A 9,564-nucleotide genomic window follows, 5' to 3' on the forward strand; every position below is an offset into this window, starting at 1 on the left:
TTACACCACATTCCCAATTAAAAGGGAAGAAAACCTGGAGGAGTGACATAGGGGGGGTGGGGGGGAAGAATGTAAAGCCGATATTAATTAATGTTAATTTATATTTTTCTCTGGAGATGCAGGTACACCATGAAAGCAAATCACCTTAAGTAATATATACAAAGAAAAGAGATTTTGGATAGCTAGGGAAGAGTTGTGCAAGCTCAGAGGAAAAAGGCAAAGAAAAGGTCACGCTTCAACACATCCATGTTTAGCAACTAAATGTTTGGAGAAGCAAAGGTTGGAAGTGGTGGCCTGACCAGCCCAAGGCCAGCAGAATGATGAACGCAATGCGGGAAGTCCAGCATGCCAGTAAGAACTCCAGGCTGTTTTCTGGCATGATTCATCGCTGTGCTGAGAAGCTTTAATCCAACCTGAGTTCACAAGGAAACAGAATCTCTCAGAAGCTTACAGGACAGGTAACTGGAAGTCTTATTTGTTAAAAAAAAAAATGTAGGAGGAAAACTGGCACATCTGAATTTTTTGCGTGTTACTGGAGTATTCAAATATGACCTAAAATATTTGTATCTGACCCAGAGGAAGGTCTTTACAGTGGCTTCATAACGACCGATGGCTGTAGTTAAGCATACTTAGCATTTTCTATTTGAGATCCAGTTTTTCCTTGCAAATAAATCTCTCTCATTAAAACAATTCAAATTTTCCAAATGGGACATTTAGTTTTGGATGTTTGTTGACTTTTTTTTTCATCTTGAGTAAAGCAGCTGAGTCATTTTTTTGGCATGAGGTCTGGTGAAAATACACTTGGTGCATGTTAACATTTGGGACAGCCTTATCTAGTACTTTCATGCTCTGAGGCAGAGACCTGGATTTTTAGCAGGGGCAGAAATTTCACAGAAGGAAATTCCTGTTACCATTAAACTAATTCAAGTCTGGCCACATTTTCAGTCTCTGAGAATATTTGCTCACTTCGAAACCCATCAGAATTTCTTAGCTTCTTTATCAGCTATATATCCTCACAGCTCCTTTAGCCTAAGTGGACTTTGCATGATCCACACAGCACCCTGACCACTCTTGAGCAAACCCTGAGGCACCCCAGCACAGTAAGAGCTTGGAGCATTCTTCTATGCCGCTGTTAATTTGAGAAGACAAATACTTGTGTCAACAAGCATCACACAGCTGGATGGAAAGCAGCCAGTTTACCTCTTCTCTACAATTAGTGTTTCGGCCTTGTTCAAGGGGAAAAAGGTCAAAGTCAATCTGGGGTGGGATGCAGAGGAGTGGAATTGTGAATATATATTTTATATGCATGTATACATATGATTTTTAATATTTACATTTTAGATATATAATGTACACACACATATGAAAAACTACCTCTGAGAATTCCATTACAAGACACTATGTCAAAAGAAATTGTTAGGGTTGTAGAAATCAAGTTCTCCAAAAATAAAGATGGCAGTGAGAAATGCACATAGGAGCTTAGTTTAGCTCCCTTAGACATACAGCTTCCGATAATACAATCATGCATGTAGAAGTTGTAATTTTTTAAGAGTTCCACCTCACTGAAGTGATAGGGTCATGAATTCAAGCATGGACACCTGGGGTTTGATTTGCAGACAAGCTGAACAATCACGTCTGTAACCGAGACCAACAGAAAACTCAGTTTGAACATATAACATGCTACAGAAAACACATTGCTTTGCAAAACTAGACACTAGTCACTTCAAACTGGATTTACAATATTAGCACTCACTTTTAATCTATGCCTAGTTCATATTGACACAGGGGCCAACACTGCCTCAACTGCAGGGATGCCATGTTAATTAATTCACAAACAACTGCAAATCAGCAAGATACAACACTGAAAGGACCATGCAAAAGCACCAGGAGACTATGCTTTCTTTAATTTGTGGATGCAAGGTTTCAGTAGCACTCAGTAAATAACAGAAGAACAATGTCTAAAAGAAATACTGACCCACTACTTATTCAGTGGGAACTCTATATTGAGCAAAACAAAGGTCACCTGGAATGAGGAAAGGGGTGATTTAAAGTTTCATAAGTGTCCTTGATCCTGGGACTTTTAAGTGTTTGACTTGCTTGACTTTATACTCTAAGCTTGGGTTTGGGTTTGTTTTTTGGTTTTTTTTTTAACATTAGTATAGGTTCAGGCAAGGTCAGTTGTATGTAAATTAGTCCAATTTAATGTTACAGGGTGGAATTCAGACTAGAATGTAAAAAAACCCTTACAACACAGATGAAATTTTAAAGGGTTCCTTGTTGTAATTAAAGGTATGCTAAATTGATATAGAGGCAAATCTGTCTGGAGGGAACATAATGACTGCCCTTGTAATGAGTCAATCCAGGCAGAGAAATGCTCAAACCCATAATGTTAAAGTCACCTGCTCACATAGGTGAAAAAGTCTGAAAGGCAATAACATATGAGATATATATATTTACCATCTCCATTTTCTTGGTTATGTCAATTATATCTGCAAATGGTTGTCCAAGTATCATTATTACTCAGATAATCAGAACTGTTACCACACTTTCTAGAAGCAAAGAGTGAAAAATACAGAACCTATATTTCAGAATGAAAAATCTGTAGGAAAGGTCTGATGTTCCCTTGGTGGATAACATTTTTCTGAATATCTCCTACCACGCACTGAGGAAGTCTGCAGAGTATGTCCAGCTGAAGAATACAGACCAGCTGCTATTCAAAGCACAGTATCAAAATGGATTTAGACATCTTGCAGGATTTGCAGACAGGTATCCAAGTTTCTTGAAGACTCTCCCTACATCCCATTTTAAGTGCCAAAATCATCTGTCTGGGGCTGCCTGGGTTAGCAGTTTGTTCATGATAATACAGACTAATGATAGATAACAAATGAATCCTCCTTGTTCTGCTAGGTATCAACAGGAGGGAGGAAATGCATAGAATTTTTTATGTTGGAAGGGACCTTAAAAACCACCCAGTTCCACCCCCCTGCCCTGGGCAGGGACACCACCACCACCCAGCCCAGGCTGCTCCCAGCCCCATCCAGCCTGGCCTGGAGCACTGCCAGGGATGGGGCACCCACAGCTGCTCTGGGCAGCCTGGCCCACCGCCTCGCCGTCCTCACATTGAAGAATTTCTTCCTTATATCTGATCTAGATCTACCCTCTTCCAGCTTAAAGCCATTCCCCCTCGTCCCATCACTACACGCCCTTGTAAGAAGCCCCTCTCCAGCTTTCTCGGCGGCCCCTGTAGGCACTGGAAGCCGCTGTAAGGTCTCCCCAGAGCCTGCTCTTCTCCAGGCTGAAGAACTCCAGCTCTCTCAGCCTGTCTTCCCAGGTGCTCCAGCCCCCTGATCACCTTCATGGCCTCCTCTGGACTCGCTCCAAATTAAAGTATTTCTAGTAGGAGGCACCTGTCCCTTCTCAGATTGTCAGACAGACCCTCAACCACATCTCTTAGCTACCTGCCTGAAGCTGTTTCTGTTTGACACAGGCTCTGAGGACCACTCCGATACAGGTCTTTCAATCATATCCCCTTGGTTGATAATAGCCGCTACAGCCTGCCAGACTTGCCTCCAACAGAGTTTTTCTTGTGGAAGATGAGAGGCACTACTAAAAGGTTGCGATGCAGAAAAAAATCTTCAAAACAAAGCATGATTTATTTTGTCAAAAGGTATTCAGCACTCAAATGGACTTAAAATAGCAGAGACCAAGACATACACTGTTACTGCTTGGCATCACCTTCAGCCTCCAGGTAGATGTGATTTGACCTCGATGTCCACCACTCTCTCAGGTACCTCGTTACACCTGCCCTAGCCCTTGGCTCTCCACCAACCTGGGGCAGTTGCCTGTTCCTCTCCCCACCAAGTTACAACAGCCCAGTCTTCTACCAAATTCTCCTCCTGCTCTTTCTCAGCAAGACAGCCCTGCTGCTGCTAGTAGGACTCTGCAGCTGCAATTTGCAGATGTAAATACTAGAACAGAGTGGTTGTATTTCTGGAGTGCCCTTTTTTCAGCCCCTTATTTTACATTTCTTGCCTAGTTTTTATCTCTTCTCTGGTCCCCCTATCTCCCTACTACCCATTTCACTTCACACGATGGAACTCACTCCAAGGAGCCAGACAGACACTGTAATAATGCAAAAGAATTCAGAGATAGAGGAATGGATGTACTGGGCAGAGAGAAACCTTGGATGAATGCCTGCAGGCCAGGGACACAAGCAAATCCTGGTAACAGTACAGCCTCTGCATTCAAACTAGTGCTACTTCCATCCCTCCTGCCCCCAGAGCTGGAAACTATGAGCTTTATTACCCACCCTGAGCTCTCTTCTTCTCTCTCTTCATCCAGGATACAGAATTCCTCTCAGAAACTAGATTAAAATGTATCTTTCAAGAGAAGACATCAATCGTATCCTTCCCCTGTGGTGTTCACCCTACTGTAACTTCCCACAGGAATCCTATGAAAGTGCCATTCTTTCTACCACAGAAACCTGCAACCGTATTGTAAATTCAACAGAGGTGAAAAAGGAAAGCAACAAAGCCTCAAAATGCACAGCAGTGTTCAGGAGATGCTGGTCATGAAACAACATGCCTGAAGATCAAAGGAATGACTTTACCAGTTTTGAATAGCACCTTGTCTACACTTCGATTTTCAGATTCAGCATTTGGTGATATCTTCTCTTATGTTAGCCAAGTCTTTTCTTACAAAGTAATTTTCACTTTCTCACAACCCAAGGGAGTAGAGTTAAAATAAACTAAATGAAATACCATGACATTTTTCTGTCTTTCTCAAATGTTGGGGGTGTGAAAGTCCAGAGAACAAGCAGTAAACAGCAGATAGCATAGTAGGTGGGGAAAAGTGAGGAGGAGGGAGTGACCGGATGAACCCTCCATCACTGACTGAACAGGACGGTACATTTAGACAAAATTAATTTTCAGTGTTGAAATTATGCTGTGGTAGTGACGATGAGAAGAAAATATTGAGAGCAATAAAACGAATTCTAAAGAAACTGGCACTACATCAGAAGACAGCATGTTGACACTATTTATGTTAATTTCTCCAGGTTTCATCCCCATCTGCATTATTGTTGACAACTCATGTAACCAAGCAAATAACTCCCGAAGAGCCAGGGAGTGAAAGTAAATGATTGCAGCTGCCATTAGGCTCCTATATATTGTAGTAAGCAAACGTACCAACTCATTATGACCTTGATCTAACAACCCCAGTAGTCAGCTCAAAGGCTCATCAAGTACTACATTTTTAAACATTATTTCACAGGGAACATTTACAGAAAGTTACCTTTCTCCTATCAGTTTTCAATTATAACAAGCAAAAGACTATGGTAGAGGAGAGGGAGGAAATACAAATGAGAACACAAAAGGAAATCAGAAGCAAGCAAACCAAAAGCAATAAGCAAGCCTCTTATCAACAGTCAGGAGTGTTTTCAAAACTATTTAACAGGTCACAGACAGTGGGGGACACTTACCTGGGTCACCTTAGCAGCATGTTGGTAAGCATCCTTTCCACTTTCATCCCCACAGAACCTGACTCTCCAAGCATACCCTCACACATATAAATAACTTTAAATAAATTAAAGCAGAGTCCCATCAGCTTGTAAATCAGTGAAGCTTCTCACAGGGGCTCTTTCCACTAGGAAAGAGGAGATGCTTAGTCAGAAACTCTCATTTATTCAAAGCAATGAAGGCCAGGTTTGGGCAATTGAAGTCAACAGAAAAATTCCCACCAGCTTCAATGGACTCTGAATCCTATGCTAAGTTCTCAGTAGGCGTTTGCCTTGGCTTAAATTCAGCTGTTGCTGCCTCTCCTTCAGGTGCAGTTGCCATTTGGTCAAATTAACTGTTGTCAGATCCAGGAGATAGATGGGACTTCGGATCTGGCTGTGTGGCTGCCCCTGTTACAGTCTCATTTCATACACCTGCCGTTCCTTTTCTAATTTGAAAATTACTTTGTTATACTTAAATTGCTTTCAAAGGCAGTCTGTCCAGGCTAGCAGAAGCACTAATGAGGGTTCTTTATCTTTAAAATGTGCAAAGGGTAATTTTCTTTTTTCATTTAATTTTAGAAACATTTTAGTCCCTTATTTTTCAGTTCACATTCAATACCAGAATGAAGGGACAGAAACCTAAGATTCTTTGTTGTAATCTTTAACGGATTAGTGGTATTGATCAAAGAGCTTTGGGTGCTGATGTGAATTTGTCACTTAATCTTATAGGCATGTTTATCTATTTACCAAGAAATCAGAGAGTCAAGCTAGCAGAGGTATGAGGCCAAGGGCTAGTACATCTGTTTCCAAGTTGGATACGCTTATTAAGAAAAGGAAATAAATGGTCAAATTATATTATTGTGTATTATGGTGGGGATTGCTGTTTCTTTTTTTAACTAACTCAAAATTTCCCATAACTTCATCTAAACAGGGCAGTTTCATGAGGGATGGAGCAATGCAAGACAACATTCTCTATTAAATTAGGTAGTAACCTGTGCAGTGCATGTTAATGGGAAGAAAAGCTGCATCGCTGGGATTTCTTTCTTTTTTAATTAGATACAATCAGTTTGACAAAAGGACATTGAGTGGTCTTGATTTTCATTTCAGAGAGATGTGATCATACTTACAATATATTTGTCAGGCAATTTTACAAAATGCCATATTAGATTATTAAATTAGCTCTTTGCTTATATCATATTGGTCAATTAAATCTGAAGTGACCTTGAAGAAATAAAAGTTTCAAATTTAAAAAAGGGAAAGTTTTTGAAAGGAAAATAGGATTTGCTTGAAATTCACAATGTATTTAGTATGTGTACAAAATTTCAGCTCCCTTCACTTGCTACCAAACCCCTTATGAAGAGAGGACTCTGGGATCTTGACTTCATTCAGAGGAGGAAAAGATAACTGGGGGAAAAAAAGTATGTCTGTTGGAATGCCATGTGAAATCACTATGACTACAACCTGGCAGTGGTTAAAGAACAACAAGGTGGGGAGGAGACAAGACAGGGTTACTGTATCAGCATTATATAAATAAGAAATTATAGAACAGGGCTTCTCGATGCATTTGGTCCAGAGGTTCTGTTTAGATGAAAACTGGTCCATTAAACATTCAATCTAGCCTTTTCGCTGCTACCAGAATCTCTTCTCTTAGTGACTTTTCCTCTACATGAAATAACCTGTGAAGTAGCCAGCCCTGCTCAGGCCTGGGGGAAGGATGGATGGCTGGCAAAAGGGATCAGAAAAGAAAAGAGGATCACAAGATCCATTTGGACAATGCGTGAGGTGGAAGAGGACTTGTCCCAACACTGGTGGGGCTGAGGAGAAGATGGTGAGAGCTTGCCCGGAAGGCTGGGGGAAGGGAAATGGGCCAGCGTGGCACAAAGGCAAAGGGCAAAGAGGACTGACTTTGGTGCCAAGGAAAGGTCCATTCTCAATAGAGAAAAGAAAACAGAAATACTGTTTGTGCAATGAGTGTTGAGATGCTGCAATGTTTCTAGTCACGTGGCAGAGCTGGTGCAGTAAAAGCATTACAATAGTGCGAAAAACAGTGCTGCAAGGTAAACTGAATAGCCAAATGAACCAGAAAGGATACAAAGCACCAGTCTGCAAAGCGCAGACTTCTTATAATCCAACAAGACAGCCAGCTATCTTCTATGAGGTGTACTTTAGAAAGCTGCAAGCTGAATTCAGATGTAGCACTGGCTTTCCTTTATCAAGACTTTCATACAATGTTTGCTTCTGGACATGAAAGTTAATAGCATTTTGGATAAGGTATTTGCATATAGCAACCCCTGACCTCTTTGCGCTTTCTTGCTGCCTGGTCCCTAGTTCCTACCACAAAACTCTGGTCTCAGCCTGTAGTTTCTGTCAGTCCTGTTCCTTTACCTGAATCTGATGCTGCTACTTATTCACAGCTTCTTCCAGCTGAAGTGACCTTTGCTCAAGAGATGGCACTTCTCCCGCAGACTCGGGAGGCTATAATGTTTTTTAGCACTGACACAGCTTAAATGTGTCAGCTGGGACCGATTCTGTTTCCATACGCTTGAAACTTTTCTTCTGTGGGTACAATGGTTACTCAAGCATATCTGCTCTTTTTCTACTGAGAACAATTGCAGGCATTTTAAAAGCGGTGGATGATGACTACAAAAGCCTGGCAGCACTGGCTGGAGAGTTTTTCTGAAGTACTGATATGAACCACTCTCATCAGTAACTTTGTAAGAAGCACATTAACCCTAATCTTCAGGAGCCACATCTAGTTGTATCAAAAGTATTCCGCTAAAACAGATCTCCAATTCTTTCAGGATATCCTGAACTCAAATGCATCCTCTTCTCACTTCGGGTTAGGAAAAATGCCCTGAGACTGTAAACATCTTTTTACATCTTTGTTTGATAGTATGAAGCAATGAGACTGCTGCAATATATGCTTCTGAGTATCAGTGTAGTCTTCTATATAGCAACACCTTTATTTTTTCTGTTTAAGATAAATTTTCTGTAAAAATCCTGCTGATTGCAATGAAACAGCTCAGCAAAGTTTAACGGCATGTAATTCACCATGTTTTCATCCACCTGCTCCAGGTTGGGCATAGTCTCAAGCACAGATAGAAGACAAAGCAAGAGGTTTATAAAGGACATTATCACTGGAAAGAGACACTAGGATTTATAGCTTATTCCCTCTGGGCAAATGCTTTAGTGCAAGTAAAAGCCTACAGCTATAAACATTCTGCCAACAGTACAGTAAGAGTGACATCCACTAGAAGTTAAGCATTTGTGTTTGATATAATCGTAATCACTGCTCATATTTTTTTACAGAATAACTCCAAAGATCATTGAGATAAAACGAACTCTTGTCATGAGTTACTCTTCCTCTGGTTTGGACAGTTGAAGCAACAGGACAGGGAGCAAGGGTGAGGTGAAGACCAGAAGAGTCAGCAAAACAAATCCTACCCAGTTTGTTCTGACCTGAAACATCGGAAAACACCCCATGTTCCTGCAGAATGGAAACCCACACATTTAGCCAGATGCACATGCCATCAGATGCAAATGCCGCTTGACTGGTGCTGTCACATACACACTGCCCTTGATGCTTTACCATTTTTTCCCTATATGAAGGAGACTCTGGCAACTTACAGAGCCCTCCCACTTCTGCATAACCAGCAGAGGTTGTTTATAAGAAAAGTAAACCATTAAAAAAAAAAGGTGCCGAGGAAACTTCAGAAATGGAGCTGTTGTCAGCAGAGATTAAATTGTATACCAACAGCATGACATTTATGCACTGCTACTTAAACTGTGACAAATGGTTGCAAACATGATAGTTTCAGGATCTTTAATCTAAATAAATGGTGCTTTTAGCCTACCTCTGACTGGAATTCATTTTGGAAATAAGAAGCATTTCCTACTTGGTTGTGTACAGAACTACACTACCAATGACTAAAAGGGCAGGAGTCGCAGCTTTCATGGCTCTTGACAGTACTATGGTGTACTGCAAGGACTGGAAGGGGCTGTCTTCATGTATTTATTCTCTCCTGAGTCCCAAGCAATGTCTGCAATGTAAATTAAGGTTTTACCTA

General features: G+C 41.0%; 1 long non-coding RNA gene across 1 annotated transcript; it reads left to right on the plus strand.

The window, feature by feature from the left end:
- Positions 1-3,363: 3,363 nt before the first annotated feature.
- LOC121093216 lies at positions 3,364-4,762 on the plus strand. The gene is made up of 2 exons (XR_005829530.1): positions 3,364-3,787; positions 4,446-4,762. It is a non-coding gene; the product is annotated as an uncharacterized LOC121093216 (long non-coding RNA).
- Positions 4,763-9,564: the final 4,802 nt, after the last annotated feature.

Source organism: Falco naumanni, chromosome 8 (genome assembly GCF_017639655.2).
Source record: "Falco naumanni isolate bFalNau1 chromosome 8, bFalNau1.pat, whole genome shotgun sequence".
NCBI lineage: Eukaryota > Metazoa > Chordata > Aves > Falconiformes > Falconidae > Falco > Falco naumanni.